This window comes from Ictidomys tridecemlineatus, chromosome 8 (genome assembly GCF_052094955.1).
Source record: "Ictidomys tridecemlineatus isolate mIctTri1 chromosome 8, mIctTri1.hap1, whole genome shotgun sequence".
Lineage (NCBI taxonomy): Eukaryota > Metazoa > Chordata > Mammalia > Rodentia > Sciuridae > Ictidomys > Ictidomys tridecemlineatus.
In genome coordinates, this window is record NC_135484.1 from 81,976,542 (window position 1) to 81,994,186 (window position 17,645).

Sequence of the window (17,645 nt, forward strand, 5' to 3'; positions counted from 1 at the left end):
ATAATTTAAGTTTGTCAGTGGCTGTTTCATATCAATAAAACAAGAAATAAAAAGAAAACAATCTATCAGATCAAATGAAAGCCCCTGATGGAAGGTCCTTAAGATGAAAAATCTTATAATGACATTAAACAATTACCACTTATTGATATTGTTAAGATGAAGATGAATTATTGAGAAAAGGTAAAATTATTCACAGTATCAGTCATTTAAATGGGGGAAATCATATAAAAGTTATGCTACAAATCTGGTGGTTTCATATGATACCGATCAGATGATTGTAAATAGGAATGAATTTGATTCTTTATATCATCTTGATATTGTGGAAAGCTCAGTCCTAGGTCCCCAATGCCAATCCAATAATGAGGACAACATTTGGAGAAAAAGGAAAGGCAAGATTTATTGCTTTGCCAGCAAAGGAGAAACACAGGACATTCCAGTCCTAAATGCTGTGATACTGTGCAAAATCAGAAAGAGGGGGCTTCTAAACAGGAAATTCAAAGGCTATATTGCAAATGATCCCTGTCTGGAGCTGTAATTCACTTGTTCATTTGGGAGAGAGTGGTTTCTGAGATCTTCTGGTACCATCCCCAATGTGTGGATTACTTCCTTCCTTTGGTGGGTGTGAACTCAAGGAGAGATAAATCTGCCTGAAATGGGGAAAAAGCTAATCCTATTCCCCCTGAAATTAGGGAGGAGCAATGAGAAAAGAAGAGAAAAAAACATATCTGTTTGAAAAATGAGTTAAAAGGGGCAAAGCAGCAAGAACTCTATACAAAACACAAGGTGGACACAGTTCAATTGACACCAGTTGTGTGTAGCACTACTAGAATATGATGTGTGAAAGCATTCAATATGGACAAGAAGACTGCTATTAACAAGGAAATGCTGCAGCAATATGCATGTGCCCATATAAAGACACACATTTTTCTGTAATTAAGAACACAAAGCAATGGTAAACCATTTATTCCACAAGTATTTGATGAGTACAATCCAAATGCCAGGCACATTTTTGAATGTTTTGTATTTGTTCACAAAATGACCTAATTTCCAAAATTCATGCCATAGGGTAAGATATAAAATTTCAGCAGATGGAGTGCGGCTGCACTTGAAACTGCACCCGGGTTGATTTTGAGAATGACTCCGAAGTCTTAACTGGCCACATGTGTGACACATTTTGTTTCTTTACTGATATTAAAAAGCCAACATGTTCAATACCTGAAGTAAATTAATAATCTCCTTTAAAGATACAGGTATTTGGCAGAAATGCAAGACAACTTTTACAAAGAAGAGAGGTGAAGCAAGTATTTGCATATTGCGGCCCCTACAATGATTGAATAAAGGAGGTTTGAAGACTTTTGAAAGACACTAGGAAAAAAAAAGCAGATGAGCAATACACTAGAGCCTGAGTCCCTGACCTGTTACCAAACACCTTGGGCCTTGTCGCTGATGGCCATGCTATTGCTCCTCATTATTATGAGGAGAAGGTTTTGAGATCAAGGTAAAAGGAGGTTTATTGCTTTGCCAGCAAAGGGGAAACACAGGGGACTCCTGTGCCAGAAGATTTGATTCTGCCCATCAGAGAAAAGAGAGGGTTTTTAAGGAGACTATTCAAAGGCTCCACTCCAGGTGTGCCCTGACCAGGGGTTCCCAGGAGCATCCTGATGGTGTGTTAGGATTAACTAGTTTATCTGGGAGATCATCACTTCCTAGTTCTTCTGGTGACTTCCCCTGTCTGTGGAGAACAGATAACTCAAGGCAATCTTGTTCCCTGCCCCCAGGTTAGGGAGGGAGAAAGGGAGAAGGGGAAAAGAAAAACATTTCCCTTTTAAAATAAGCAGCCAGGGTTGTATTCCAAAGGTAAAGTGGACCACTCTTACAACCCCAGTGCTTCCACCAATCAACTTCACCATCCAAATTGAATTGTCAAGTGTGTTTATGTCCAGCTGAATATTTGTGGAAAAAAATTAGTTCTCTTTTTCATCAGGTCTTGACCCCCAAACTGTCAAGTTCCTTAGACAGACTAAGCGCCTGGGTCCTTGGTCCACTTAGGGTGCATATGACCCCTCTTTACGCAGTCAGTACCTTTATGACTGCATTGGCTGCCTAGGAGATAATAGAATGAGAATCCTAGAAATGAGTGGACCTAGAACCACTCCTCATTTGCCTTTTGGCCTTTGATGTTCCCAGAGCGAGTTTTTGAACTGGGCACGTTATTTGTTGGTAAAAGGCAGTTGTGGCTGTTTTTTCCCTCAACCCATCTCCAACTCTCTCCTTGTTTTCCCCCACCCCCTGTCCTTGCCTAGTCCTCACCTATCCTAAATTTTCCAGTGACACCGAGACCCACCGATCATCAACTTGGGTCAAACCATGCACCCCTCGCATGGAGCTAGACGGGCAGAAGTCACCTCCCAGACCGGGCACTCTGGAGCACAGCGCCGAAAATCCACAGCTTCCTCTGCAGGCGAACAGCCTCGCATTGGAGATTATAGAGTCCTGAAAACCCTCGGCAAGGGGACCTTCGCCAAAGTCATGCTGGCCCGTCACGTCGTCACAGATAAAGAAGTGGCAATCAAGATCATCGATAAGAGACATCTGAAGCCACATGTCCTCCAAAAGATGTACAGAGAGGTGAGAATCCTCAAGATGTTAGACCACCCACACATCCTGAAACTCTATGAAGCTCTGGACTGCGAAAAAGCACTCTGTTTGGTCCTGGAGTACGCCAGTGGAGGAGGAGTTTTGGACTATCTGGCCAACAAAGGAAGGCTGCAGGAAGAGGAGGCAAGATCTATATTCCGGCAGATCGTGTCTGCAGTGCAATATTGTCACCAAAAGCAGGTCGCCCACCGAGACCTGAAGGCGGAGAATCTGTTATTTGACGAACACATGAACATCAAGCTAGCCGATTTTGGACTCAGCAACGAGTTTACACTTGGGTGTAAACTCGACACGTTTTGCGGCAGTCCGCCCTATGCAGCTCCAGAGCTCTTCCAGCAAATAGAGTATGCTGGTCCAGAAGTGGATGTGTGGAGTCTTGGCGTGGTTCTCTACACCCTAGTCACCGGGTCGCTTCCTTTTGTTGGGCACAACGTGAGAGAAATCAGAGACAGAGTGCTACAAGGTAGATACCGAATCCCTCTGTACATGTCAACCGAATGTGAAAATCTGCTGAAACGCTTCCTGGTGCTCAATCCAACTAAGCGAAGCACCCTAGCCGAAATTATGGGAGACAGGTGGATCAACAGAGGCCTTGATGTCCTCCAACCCTTTGTTGGTCCAGAGGTGGCCGTCTCCCACAGAAACATCTCGTTGGCTAAGGTGCAGCCAAGCAGGGTCCTGAGAAAGAGCACCAGCTGGCCTCCTCAACGCAAAGTGCAGCGAAGCGTTTCCACTCACAAGCAGACACAGTCCCTGGACCATGCTGGAACTGGGCCATATCCGACCAGCACTGCCCACAGTCACCTCAGAGAACATCCAATGGCCTCCCAGAAATCCGGCGGCAGTGCTGTGGGAGGAAAGGGAATTTCTCCAGCCAGGCCCGTACCTGGGATCACCATCAGTCCCAAGGAGCTGGAGACTCCCGAATTCAAGAAAATGCCTGCTGCCTACCAGAGCAGCACACCATCTGGAGGGAGGACACTGTGGAGTAAGTACATTTGCCGCAAAACCAGCAAAGCAGACACACGTTCAGTGAGCCGGAATGGTCAGAACAACAGCACCTTCCCTCCTCCGAGCCCTCCAGCGACCTCAACCCACAGTGTCCCAAGTACCTCCACCCGGGGCTGCCTCTGCTTCCCCAGAGCCAGTGCCCTTCGTCGAATGTTCCACCGCCAGCCCCGGGAACGCCAAACTGCAACACACGAAGGTCCTCTTGCCTCACCCAGCTGCTTCCATCCAGCTGAAGAATTGCCCCAGACTCAACGAGGCACCACTGGAGCTTTCACTGAGTTAACATCAAAACTCACAAGAAGGCCTCCAGCTGAGTCTGAGAAGACCCTGAGATATAAGGGCTCAAGTCATCATGTCTCTGCTGAGCAGAGAAAGGAGAACCAACAAGCAAAACCTCGCTCCCTGCACTTCACCTGGAGAATGAACATCACTAGTGCCATGGATCCCAGTGACATCATGAGGGAAATCCGCAAGGTGCTAGATGCCAACAACTGCCACTACATGCACAAGACGCCCTTTCTGCTCTTCTGCATGCATGGAGATGGGTACACCGAGAGAGTGGTGCAGTGGGAGATAGAGGTATGTAAGCTTCCCAGAATATCTCTCAATGGGGTCCGCTTCAAGCCAATTTCAGGGAAATCAGAGGCATACAAAAACATGGCTTCCAAAATTGCCAGTGAGCTCCAACTGGAACCCAGTCATTAGAACCAAAATGAAGCAGCAACTTGAAATCTTTTCCTCAACACTGATGGACATATAGAACAACATTTTGGCAATTTTGGGGAGCAGTGACTAAATTAGGGTTTTCTTTCATTGTCCAAGGAGGTGATGCCCCTCCTGGGAATTCTTGATGCAAGGCGCTGGTCAAGACTACCCAGTTACTTGGGTTAAGACCTGTTCCACATAGGGAGGTATTCAGTTCTTGAACTTGTGGTTCAGGTGGCAGGGCTCAGCGGTGGAACGTTATGGGCACAGGCTACTACTCATAATTGGACTGGTCATACATATGACATTGGTTTTGATGGCTTTGTCCAAATTTTCTCACACGCACAAACAAACCTTTTAAGGATAAAACTTGTGTAACAAACGTGTTGAGCTGGCTCCTGACCGTTGCACTCTACCAGAGTGTAATGGACACCAAGTTCCAGCTTTTTCACCCCTTGGATTTCTGTCTTTTCTCATCCCCCATGGCCCCTCATCTGGTTTCCTCAATCAACCACCCTGCAGGTGGCAGCAGATGGGACCCAAACAGGCTATTACACTGTGGAGTGCAATGACCACAAGCCATCTCAGTGTGATCAATGAAAGGGGTTTTGGGAGAAAGTTTGTGCAAAGCAAGCCAAACCAGGGTCATAAATAGGGGCAACCCGATTATGATGACCAGCTTGCTTTGATAAACTTCTAACTCCCACACCTGGCATCCAAACCTCATGGTCCAGAAGTGAAGAACTCCATGAGTGTCACAAACCTCTGTTTGAACAGATGGTTCCCATAGCAACTGGGACGTCTCAAGGGGTGCTTTCCCACTGAGAGTTCCCAAGACAGCCTTTGACTTTGTCACAGAACATTTCAAAAACACTAATCCCATGCTTCAGAGAGGCATTGTCATTTCCATCTTCCATCTTCTACATCATGACCTGAAAATCTGAGGTGACGAACACCACGCCTGGGAGTGGAAGCGGGTCTTTACTATGAATGCCCTAAAGTCATGGGACCCCAAAAAAGAAAAAGAAAAAAAAGAGAGAAAGCGGCATTTGAGACATGCCAATTCCTAACAGTATAGTGCTCCATCAATGGCTTTCATTTCAGAGGTACTCCATCTCTCCCTACATGCTCTTCATTGAATGATCCCAAGACAGCCATTGCCTCTGTCACAGATTCTCCTAACAGATTCTCCATTGAATGTTTCCAAGACAGCCATCGCATCTGTCAGATCATTCAAGAACCCAAATCCAGTTGCTGCTTCATACTAGCATTGTTGTTTCCATCTTCCATCTTCTACATCCTGACAGAGAAATCTGAAAAAAAATTAAAAACAAGAACACCACGACTGGGAGTGGAAACTGCGTCTACTATGAAAGACCTAAATTCATGCAACCCTGAAATAGAAAGATGCACTTGAGACCTGCAAATACTTAACAGTTCCGTGCTCCATTAATGGGTTTCAGTTCAGAGGTAATGCATCTCTATCACATGCTCTCCATTGAATGTGCCCAAGAGAGCCATTGCCTCTGTCACAGAACCTTTCAAGAAGCCTAATCCAGTTGCTGCTTCATACAGCCATTGTTGTTTTCATCTTCCATCTTCTACATCATGACAGTAAAATCTGAGAAAAAGACTACCAGGCATGGGAGTGGAAACTGGCCTGTACTACGAATGCCCTAAAGTCATGGGACACCGAAAAAGAAAGAAAGGTAGACCCATTGGAGACCTGCAAATTCCTAACCCTATAGTGATCCATCAATGGCTTTCAGTTCACAGGTAATCCATCTCTCCTAACATGCGCTCCATTTAATGTGCCCAAGACAGCCATTGCCTCTGTCACAGAACATTTCAAGAACACTAATCCAGTTGCTGCTTCAGACAGGCATTGTTGTTTCCATCTGCCATCTTCTACATCATGACCTGAAGTTCTGAGGTAAAAAACTCCAGGCCCGGAGTGGAAGCTGGCCTTACTATGAAAGACCTAATAGTCATGGGATCCTGAAAAAGAAAGAGTAACCCATTTGAGACGTGAACATTTCTAACAGTTCAGTGCTCCATCAATGCCTTTCAGTTTAGAGGTTATATGTCTCTTCTAACATGCTCCCCACTTCATGTTTTCAAGATACTCATTGCCTCTGTCACGGAAGATTTCAAGAACACTAACCCAGCTGCTGCTTCAAACAGTCATTGTCATTTCCATCTTCCATCTTCTAGAGCATGACAGTAAATTTGGGGGAAAACACTCCAAACCTAGGAGTGCATTCTGGCCTGTACGCTGAATGCCCTGAAGTCATGGAACCCCCAGAAGAAAGAAAGACCCATTGGAGACCTGCCAATATCTAACAGTTCACACTGCACCTTCATTGGCTGTCACTTCTGAGGTCATACATCTCTACTAACATGCTCTTCATTTAATGTTCCCAAGGCAACCATTGACTGTCACAGAAATTCTCAGAACCCTAATGCAGTTGCTGCTCCACACAGGCATTGTCGCTTCCTTCTTCCATCTTCCACATCATGACACTGAAATCTGAGGAAAAGAACACTATGCCTGGGAGTGGATGCTGGCCTTTACTATGAAAGACCTAAAGTCAGAGAAGAAAAGAAAGACCTGCTTGAGACCTGCCAATTCCTAACACTTCAGTGCTCTGTAATTGGCTATCACTTCTGAGGTAATTTCTCTCTGTGTTAACATGCTCTCCATTTACTATTCCCAAGATAGGATTGCCTCTGTCACAGAACAATTCAAAAACCCTAATCCACTTGTTCCTTTAGACAGGCATTGTCCTTTCCATCTTTCATCTTCTACATCATGACAGTGAAATCTGAGGAAAAGAACACCAAGACTGGGAGTGGAAGCTGGCCTGTACTGTGAATGCCCTAAACTCATGGGGCCCTGAGAAAGAGTGAAGGACCACCGTGAGACATACAATTCCCAACAGTTCATTGCTGCCAAAATGGCTTTCAGTTCAGAGGTAATCCTTCTCTCCTAACATGCTCTCTCCATTTAATGTGCCCAAGACAGCAATTGCCTCTGTCACAGAACATTTCAAGAACCCTAATCCAGTTGCTGCTTCAGACAGGCATTGTTAATTCCTTCTTCCAACTTCTACATTATGACAGTAAACTCTGAGAAATAGAATACCTCCACTGGAAGTGGAAGCTTCCCTAAAACCATGGAACACTGAAAAAGATAGAAAGATCCACTTGAGACATGCAAATTCCTAAGAGATCAGTGCTCCATGTGTGGCTTTCAGTTCAGAGGTAATCCATCTCTCCGGATACACTCTCCATTTAATGTGCTCAAGAGAGCCATTGCCTCTGTCACAGAACATTTCAAGAACCCTAATCCAGTTGCTGCTTCAGAAGTCATTGTGTGGATTCCACCTTCCATCTTCTACATCATGACTGTAAAATCTGATGAAAAGATCACCACACCTTGGAGTTGAAGCCCTCCTTTACTATGAATGCCCTAAAGTTATGCGACCCGGAAATCAAAAGAAAGACCTGCTTAAGACATGTAATATTCTAACAGTTCAGTGCTCCATCAATGGCTTTCACTTCAGAGGTAATCCATCTCTCCTAACTTGATCTCCCTTTAATGTGCCCCAGACAGCCATTGCCTCTGTCACAGAACATTTCAAGACCCTAATGCAGATGGTACTTCACACAGGCATTGTTGTTTCCATCTTCCATCTTCTACATCATGACAGTAAAATCGGAGAAAAAGAACACCACGCCTGGGAGTGGAAGCTGGCCTGTACTATGAATGCCCTAAACTCATGGGACACCAAAAAACAAAGAAAGATAGACCCATTTGAGACCTGCAAATTCCTAACACTACAGTGCTCCATCAATGGCTTTCAGTTCAGGGGTAATCCATCTCTTTTCACATGCTCTCCATGGGATGTGCCCAAGACAGCCATTGCCTCTGTCACAAAACATTTCAAGAACCCTAATCCAGTTGCTGCTTCACACAGGCATTGTTGTTTCCGTCTTCCATCATATACATCATGACTGTAAAATCTGAGGAAAAGAACACCATGCCTGTGAGTGGAAGCCTCCCATACTATGAAGGCTCTACATGCATGGTACACTGAAAAAGAAAGACCCAGTTGAGACATGAAAATTCCTAACAGATCAGTGCTCCCTATGTGGCTTTCAATTGAGAGGTGATCCATCTCTCCTGATATACTCTTCATTTAATGTGCTCAAGAGAGCCATTGCCTCTGTCACAGAACATTTGAAGAACTCTAATCCAGTTACTACTTCAAAAGTCATTGTCCTTTCCACCTTCCATCTTCTACATCATGACCTGAAAATCTGAGGAATAGAACACAATGCCTGGGAGTGAAAGCTGAACATTAGAATGAAAGACCCAAAAGTCATGGGACCATGAAAAAGAAAGAATGACTCATTTGAGACCTGAACGTACCTAACAGTTCAATGCTCCATCAATGCCTTTCAGTTTACACTTTATATGTCTCACCTAACATGCTTCCCATTTCAAGTTCCCAAGATAACCATTGCCTCTGTCACAGAAGATTTCAAGAACACTAACCAAGCTGCTGCTTCAAACAGTCATTGTCATTTCCATCTTGCATCTTCTAGAGCATGACAGTGAAATTTGGGGGAAAATACTCCAAACCTGGGAGTGCATGCTGGCCTGTACTCTGAATGCCCTGAAGTCATGGAACCCGCAGAAGAAAGAAAGACCCATTGGAGACCTGCTAATTCCTAACAGTACAGTGCACCTTCATTGGCTGCCACATCTCTACTAAATGCTCTTCACTTAATGTTTCCAAGACAACCATTGACTGTCACAGAAATTCTCAGAAGCCTAATGCAGTTGGTGCTCCACATAGGCATTGTCCTTTCCTTCTTCCACCTTCTACATCATGACGCTGAAATCTGAGGAAGAGAACACCATGCCTGGGAGTGGATGCTGGCCTTTACTATGAAAGACCTAAGTCAGAGAAGAAAAGAAAGACCTGCTTGAAACCTGCCAATTCCTAACACTTCAGTGCTCTGTAATTGGCTATCACTTCTGAGGTAATTTCTCTCTGTGTTAACGTGCTCTCCATTTACTATTCCCAAGATAGGATTGCCTCTGTCACAGAACATTTCAAGAACCCTAATCCACTTGCTCCTTCAGACAGGCATTGTCCTTTCCATCTTCCATCTTCTACATCATGACAGTGAAATCTGAGGAAAATAACACCAAGCCTGGGAGTGGAAGCTGGCCTGTACTGTGAATGCCCTAAACTCATGAGACCCTGAAAAAGAGTGGAGGACCCCTGTAAGACATACAATTCCCAACAGTTCATTGCTGCCAAAATGGCTTTCAGTTCAGAGGTAATCCTTCTAACATGCTCTCCATTTAACGTGCCCCAAACGGCCATTGTCTCTGTCACAGAACATTTCAAGAACCTTAATCCAGTTGCTGCTTCAAACAGGCATTGTTATTTCCTTCTTCCAACTTCTACATTATGACAGTAAACTCTGAAGAATACAATACCTCCACTGGAAGTGGAAGCTTCCCGAACTATGATTGCGCTAAAATCATGGAACACTGAAAAAGAAAGACAGATCCACTTGAGACATGAAAATTCCTAACAGATCAGTGCTCCATAAGTGGCTTTCAGTTCAGAGGTAATCCATCTCTTCTGATACACTCTCCATTTAATGTGCTCAAGAGAGCCATTGCCTCTGTCACAGAACAATTGAAGAACCCTAATCCAGTTACTACTTCAGAAATCATTGTCCTTTCCACCTTCCATCTTCTACATCATGACCTGAAAATGTGGAGATAGAACGCCATGCCTGGGAGTGAAAGCTGAACATTAGTATGAAAGTCCCAAATGTCATGGGACCATGAAAAAGAAAGAACGACTCATTTGAGACCTGAACATACCTAACAGTTCAGTGCTCTATCAATGCCTTTCAGTTTATACAGTTTATATGTCTCTCCTAACATGCTTTCCATTTCAAGTTCCCAAGATAGCCATTGCCTCTGTCACAGAAGATTTCAAGAACACTAACCCAGCTGCTGCTTCAGTCATTGTCATTTCCATCTTCCATCTTCTAGAGCATGACAGTGAAATTTGGGGGAAAATACTCCAAACCTGGGAGTGCATGCTGGCCTGTACTCTGAATGCCCTGAAGTCATGCAATCCCCAGAAGAAAGAAAGACCCATTGGAGATCTGCCAATTCCTAACAGTTCAGTGCACCTTCATTGGCTGTCACTTCTGAGGTCATACATCTCTACTAAATGCTCTTCACTTAATGTTTCCAAGACAACCATTGACTGTCACAGAAATTCTCAGAACCCTAATGCAGGTGCTGCTCCACCCAGGCATTATTCTTTCCTTCTTCCATCTTCTACATCATGACACTGAAATCTGAAGAAAAGAACACCATGCCTGGGAGTGGATGCTGGCCTTTACTATGAAAGACCTAAGTCAGAGAAGAAAAGAAAGACCTGCTTGAGACCTGCCAATTCCTAACACTTAGTGCTCTGTAATTGGCTATCACTTCTAAGGTAATCTATCTCTCTTAACATGCTCTCCATTTACTGTTCCCAAGATAGCATTGCCTCTGTCACCGAACATTTCAAGAACCCTAATCACTTCCTCCTTCAGACAGGCATTGTCGTTTCCATCTTGCATCTCCTACATCATGACAGTGAAATCTGAGGAAAAGAACACCAAGCCTGAGAGTGGAAGCTGGCCTGTACTGTGAATGCCCTAAACTCATGAGACCCTGAAAAAGAGTGAAGGACCACTGTAAGACATACAATTCCAAAAAGTTTATTGCTGCAAAAATGTCTTTCAGTTCAGAGGTAATCCTTCTCTCTTAATATGCTCTCATTTACTATTCCCAAGACAGCCATTGCCTCTATAACAGAACATTTCAAGAACCCCAATCCATATCACATGGTGTGCATGTGACCTTCAGCGAAGTTTCTCACTCAATGTATTTTGAGTGATCCTTTCACAAGTGTACCTGTCTCCCTTGACTTTGTTAGGAACACAATAGGGCATTTTAATGGTATGTTCTTTCTGATTGTCACAATCTCTGTTTACACACATTTATACCATATTCATGACTACAGCCAAGCACTGTGATGAATTGGTAGCCATATTTTAATCGTTAGGTGACATAGCATACAAGCTTTCTATCATTTTGTTCCTAAATTCTTATATTTGAACATTAAATACTACTCATAATTGTATTTTTTGTTCCATCAATCATAAACACTCATTTTTTATTCTCTGTTTTATAACATACAGATATTAGTACTTTTGACTCTTCCTCAGAGTTCTTTCTTTTTTTTTAAAGAGAGAGAGAGAGAGAGAGAGAGAGAGAGAGAGAGAGAGAATTATTTATTTTTTAGTTTTCGGTGTACAAAACATCTTTGTTTCTTTTTTTTAATGTGGTGCTGAGGATCCAACCCAGGCCGCACACATGTCAGGTGAGCATGCTACCACTTGAGCCACAACCCCAGCCCCCTCTGATTTCTTTCAACTTCTGTTATTTGTATTTTATTTGTTACATTGTCAAGGTTGGACAATTATCTAGTATATATTACATGGAAAAGGAAATCCATTAAATCTTAAATTAAGAATATTTCCATTCTGCTTATGTCATGATGGTTAAAAAAAATAGACCAACAAAGTTTCATGCATAATAACGATAGTCTTTCAGAACAGGAACACTTCGTCACTAAAAATCTCCTGTCAAGAAACCTCAGAATATTCAATATGAGATGTACCTATGTCCTTAAGAGATGAACACTGACACTGAGGCCAATCAGGTCAATCAAGTCAAGACAGCCAATCTTATTGGCTACCCATGTCAGGTAGGTGGTCTGACCTTATTTTCTATTAAACTCATGTTTCCACTGACTTCTTTGTGTACACACAGGTGTTCATGCTCTGCCTACGTGAATTTATTCAGACAACATGCAATTCAGGTGTTGCTTGCTTCTTTAATCTTGTAAATGAGGAAAACTACTCACAATACTTATGATACTATGACTTTGTGATTCCATTTCACTGAGTAGTGTCTTTTTTCTCTCTTTTCTTTCCCTTTTGGTACTGGAGATTGATCCCAGGTGTGATTTACCACTGCACTACATTCTCAGTCCTTTTTAATTTTTATTTTTCAGACAGGGTCTCACTAAGATGTGAAGGTTAGCTTTCCACTTGTGATCCTTCTGTCTTGGTCTCCCAAGTGGCTGGGATTACAGGTGTGAGCCACTGTACCTGGCATTTCATTTTCTTTCACTTGCTCAGTGGTATGTTTTCCAATTATCTTCCTTTTCCTCATCAATATTTGCCTTCAGTATATAGTCTTTCCTTCAATTTGTCCTATTTCATCTAATGCAGTTACATTCAACAAAGTAGGATCATGATAAGAACAAAAATTCCAAGAGGTGTGTGGTGCACAACTATCCTAACAGCTACTCGGGAGACTGAAGCAGGAGCATCAGAAGTTTGAAGCCAGCCTCAGCAATTTAAAGAGACCCTGACTCAGAAAATGAAAAAGGTTGGTGATGTAGCTCAGTGGTAGAGTGCTCCTGAGTTTAATCCCTAGGACCTAAAAAGTAAAGAAAATAATAGAGAAAACACAAGAATTTCTCTTGGGGAATCACAGAAACCCCAAGTTCCACATGTTAAAAACTAAATTCATCACACAGAATCCAGCCTGTCTTCCCCATTTAAGGACACCCAATGCCAAGACCAAAAACCAGGAAGGCTTCCTACTTCCCTTCTTTTGGTCTTTGTCCTTCCTGCTGTGAAGTCTTATCTGCTGGGCCTCATAAAGACCAGTTGGATTCGGGTAGTTTTCTCTGTCCTCACTTCTGCTACCTCTCTTTGGTCCCAATGAAATTTTGAATTCTCTTACTGACGGATTTTTCCCTCTTCTTTGTTCTCCTTGCATACAGTCTTGCTCACCTTCACACCCTTCTCCACCTCCAGTCCGAACAGTCTGTTTTATATTCAGATCCAGCAAAAATCAGTTTTTCCTTGAAAACATTATATAATGCCTCAAATCCCTGACATGCTATTTGTGGCCTTTCATTGTCTAGACTCTGTTTATGTCATCAGCATAGTATCATAACACCCCTTCTTTAACTCTTACTTCAGTGACACTGAATGATTCCTGAGCCTCTAACATGACTTTTGTATTTGGCCCTTAGGTTTTTGCGTATTGCGTCCCCTCTCACTGGAACATTCTTTCATCACTCTCCTCTCCTGGCCAACTTGCATATCTAGGTTCCCTACAGATGACAAACCCTTCCTGAACATCCTCTTAATTATCTTTACAAAGATAATGTTGTAGTTACTTCTCAGAACACCTATATCATGCTGACATGATCTCTCTATATATTTTACCTTGAACTGTGCATTTCTCACAGAGATTATATCATATTTGCTGCTTATCCTCAACACCTGTTACAGATAGTGACATTGCCTGTTGTCTGTTTGCTAAGTGGATGAATTACAAGTCCTGAGTCATAGATTGCTTGATTCTCTCAGCATAATTGCAGTAGAGAAGATGACACTCTCATGGAGTAATGTAAGTATCATTTTTTAAAGGAATGGATTAATTAGATAACATCTTTAAGCTGCTCTTAGGGTCTGGAGAGAAATACATTTACTGTCATTGAACATTTGGAAGTAAACACTATGACATCAGCTTGGTCTAACCCTTTTCAAGCTAACAGTCTTCATCTATCACTTTCAAGAATTTCCACATGACTAAAAAAAACCTCTTTTCTATATGCTTTAATTCTCTAGTTGCCTCAGTTGTAGGAAAAAAAAAGGCCTCTTGTATTTTGGGCAGTATATATGATGACCTTCACAGTTATTCTAAGGCATATTACATTAGGATAAACTTGATTCAACTATTTAAATTTAAATACAAAAACTCATTTGTTTTCTCTCAGAAATCTATCTGAAATCTTTCTGCAATCCACTTATTTAAAAAAAAAACTTTCCAAAACCAATATTGTCCTCTAATGCCCTAATTAACGTCTACAAACTGTATTTGTATTCCCTCTGCAGTGATTTCAAAATCTCTATGATCCCTGGAATGCTTTTGATATCAATGGGAGAGCTGGGTTCTACTGAAAGGTTTGGATTTATTGTCTAAGTTTTGCTTATCCAATTCTTCCATGGTACTATATCCATTGTTAAAAGCAAACATTTTCTTTTCTATACTTTATTCTTTGTTCTTTAAGATTTGTTCTACTTGTTTTCTAATAGCAAATCATTACTGTTTGAGGGAATTTTGGTTGAATTTCCCATATTTAAAAATTACTCTGAAAATCATACTGTCAGACTAAAATTTGGCATAGAAATCAGCGCAACAAGACTTTTAACATCTATGAGTCCGGCCTCCTTCATTAATTAGATCAAGTCTGACTGAACACAAGAATAATGGCAGGAAGAATCTGGGCCTTGGCAAGCTCCCTTCCCAAACTCACACTCAACTTAAGTAGTTTTACTTTTATTTCTTGCATATGTTGGACAGCTGAGTAAAGACTTCATTTGGGAAAAAAATTAATGGAAAATATTGCTACAAAATATTTTAAGATCTTTTACCTTAGAGCCTGGGTAAAGCTTAGTGAAGATAGAATACAAAGCTCCCTAAGGGCGCCATTCCTTTTGGTTACATTTCCAATATGGCCTATTTGATGCATACTTGGCCAGCTTATCAATATTGTCCATCATACTCAGAATCTCTAGGACAATTCCCATATATTATGAATGTACCCAAGGCTCATGCATAGCAGTAATTGTCCAGTGTGTGCCTTTGAAACCTCTGTCAAACCTAAGGCTGAGGAAGGCTGGTTTCTTTCATTGAGCATTCTGAAAGAGAGAGAGAGAGAGAGAGAGAGAGAGTGTGTGTGTGTGTGTGTGTGTGTGTGTGTGTGTGTGTGTGTGAGAGAGAGAGAGAGAGAGAGAGAGAGAGAGAGAGGGGGGGGAGGAAGAGAGGGAGAGAGAGAGAGAACCTCAAATAAGCTTGACTTGGAGATTATTCTGTTTATCTGTACATTTTTAATATCCACTAAAATTTTTAAATATCTAAAATATGCAAGTACATGGCAGAAGCAAATCAGACCTTTTGTATTTCTGTTTCTTTCCAACAGTGCTCCTGTGGTGTTGTCACTTGAGGAGGACATTGCTTCAACTGCATATGACCATCATCTCTTCTCCAGTCTAGATTTAGTGGTACTGTTCCTTTTGGAAAATGGCCTTGCTGTACTCTATGGATTCTAGGGAAAAGGGTATCAATACAGCCCTCTGGAAACTCATGGACACTGAGTCACATGACCCTGTTAGCCAAAAAAAAAAAAAAAAAAAAAAAACTACTACAATGAGATTTGTACTTCATTTAGAAAGAAATAAGTGCTCTTCTCTTAGACTAGTGAGATGAGGTGAGCCTGAATAATTGCAGACCCTTCTTCATCACCTGTAGGCTTGCTCAGCTTTCATCTGTGTGATACAAGGATTCATTTATATATGCTCATGCTAGTATGCTTAGGTGGCTTGGAGTCTATCTCCCTGACAGGATGCCTCTAGCATGACTCTACCCAGGAAAAAGGCAGTTTCTACAGAAAAGTTTTGTTTCTGAGATGTTTTCAGTTTTAGTTTTCCCACTACCAAGCACTGCCATCTCTTCTTGCTGCAGGAAAAGTTTGGAAACTAAAAGTAAATTTTATGACAGATTGCTCAGCAGTCTGTCCTGTGGTTGTTATAAAAACAAACATGTATTTAGTAGTTTTTTACCTTTTAACTCTCTCTTGTTTGCAATATACAAATTATTCCAATATACAATCTACAAATGTTCACTGTAAAATATATGCTTTTCCTGTAACCTGTTTCCTTGTACTGATGAAATGGGTCTATCTTATAAGCTTCTGCATTAAAAAGAATTAAACCAATAATCCATTTAAGTCATTACAATTAAGCTACCTCCATATTTCTTCTCCTGTGAAAATATGAGCATATAACTATCCTTAAAGTGGAATTTGTTTTCTTTCATTCTTCTATAAGTTAGTTTCTATCATCTCAAATAATGTGTACTCGACAGACTCCTTTTCACTCCCTGAAAAGTAGAGTGGAAAAGATAATTTGAAATTAAGAATACTAGAGTGGAAATGATAAATTGGAGTTAAGGATCACAATAAAATCTCTGCTAACACTTTGGTCCTTATTGCTCAACTTAACTGAGTCGTACTCCTCTTAGACCTTAAAGGAGTTCTATGGTTGAAAAAAAAGAGCATCACTTTATCAGAGGACATTTCATTAATAATACAAATGAGCAAAGCTTGAAAATTTCTTTATTCTAGTTTATTTTTATTCTTAGTACTGAGAATTGAACACAGACCCTTTTCCTGGGAAGGCAAGCATTTTACCCGCCAGCTACATCCCAAGTCCTGAGAGTTTCTTCATTCTAAAGACACAATGGAAATACATAATTGCAATGTATAACTACTCTAAATTTTATTTGCTTCTTTGTTGTTACAAGGGTAGGCTCTCATAACCAGACTACCCCTGGCTACAAAGCCTGGTATGTGGTGCTGAGGATCGAACCTGGGCCCCACGCATGCCAGGCGAGCGCGCTACTGCTTGAGCCACATCCCCAGCCCCTAAAATGCATATATAAGTCATATAAAATGTCAAAGGATTTTAGATTTCTATGTGATATTGGAATCTAAATATCAGTTTTGGCATGTGTTTTAGATTGAGAGGTTGTAACGTTTTTCTCCTACTGGCAAAGATTTCCCTGGGGATTTTATTTATTTTTTGTTTGTTTGTTTAAATTAGGTATATCAAAGTGCTTAATTATATGCACAAAGAATTATGTTTATACTTATGCAAATAATTTAGCTCCTTATTATAAGTTGACATAACACTTGTTTGGAACGAAGTTCTGAAGATATTGTAATGTCCAAAAATGCTTGTAAATTATTTCCCTTGTTAATTTTCCAATGCAAATCTTTATTAACTATACTTATATAAGAGAACCACAATTCAAAAAAAAAAAAAAGGGCACAATTAGAAAAACAGTGTTCATGCCCCTGGGGTGCAAGGGTTTTTCAGTCTCAAAGAAGGAACTTTGAGGATTCAACAGATAGGGTTTGGATATTTTATGACTCACGTGCTCCTTGGTGGTGGCAAGCCAGGATACAATAGAGGGCTGCACGGCATGTACAAGCAGAGGAAAATCTGGGATAGGCTGCTTGCTCACTGCA

The 17,645-nt window shown here is 41.6% G+C and overlaps 1 pseudogene; it reads left to right on the forward strand.

Annotated features, from left to right (window-relative positions):
• Nucleotides 1-2,448: 2,448 nt before the first annotated feature.
• Nucleotides 2,449-4,520, forward strand: LOC144365877 (MAP/microtubule affinity-regulating kinase 3 pseudogene; annotated as a pseudogene).
• Nucleotides 4,521-17,645: the final 13,125 nt, after the last annotated feature.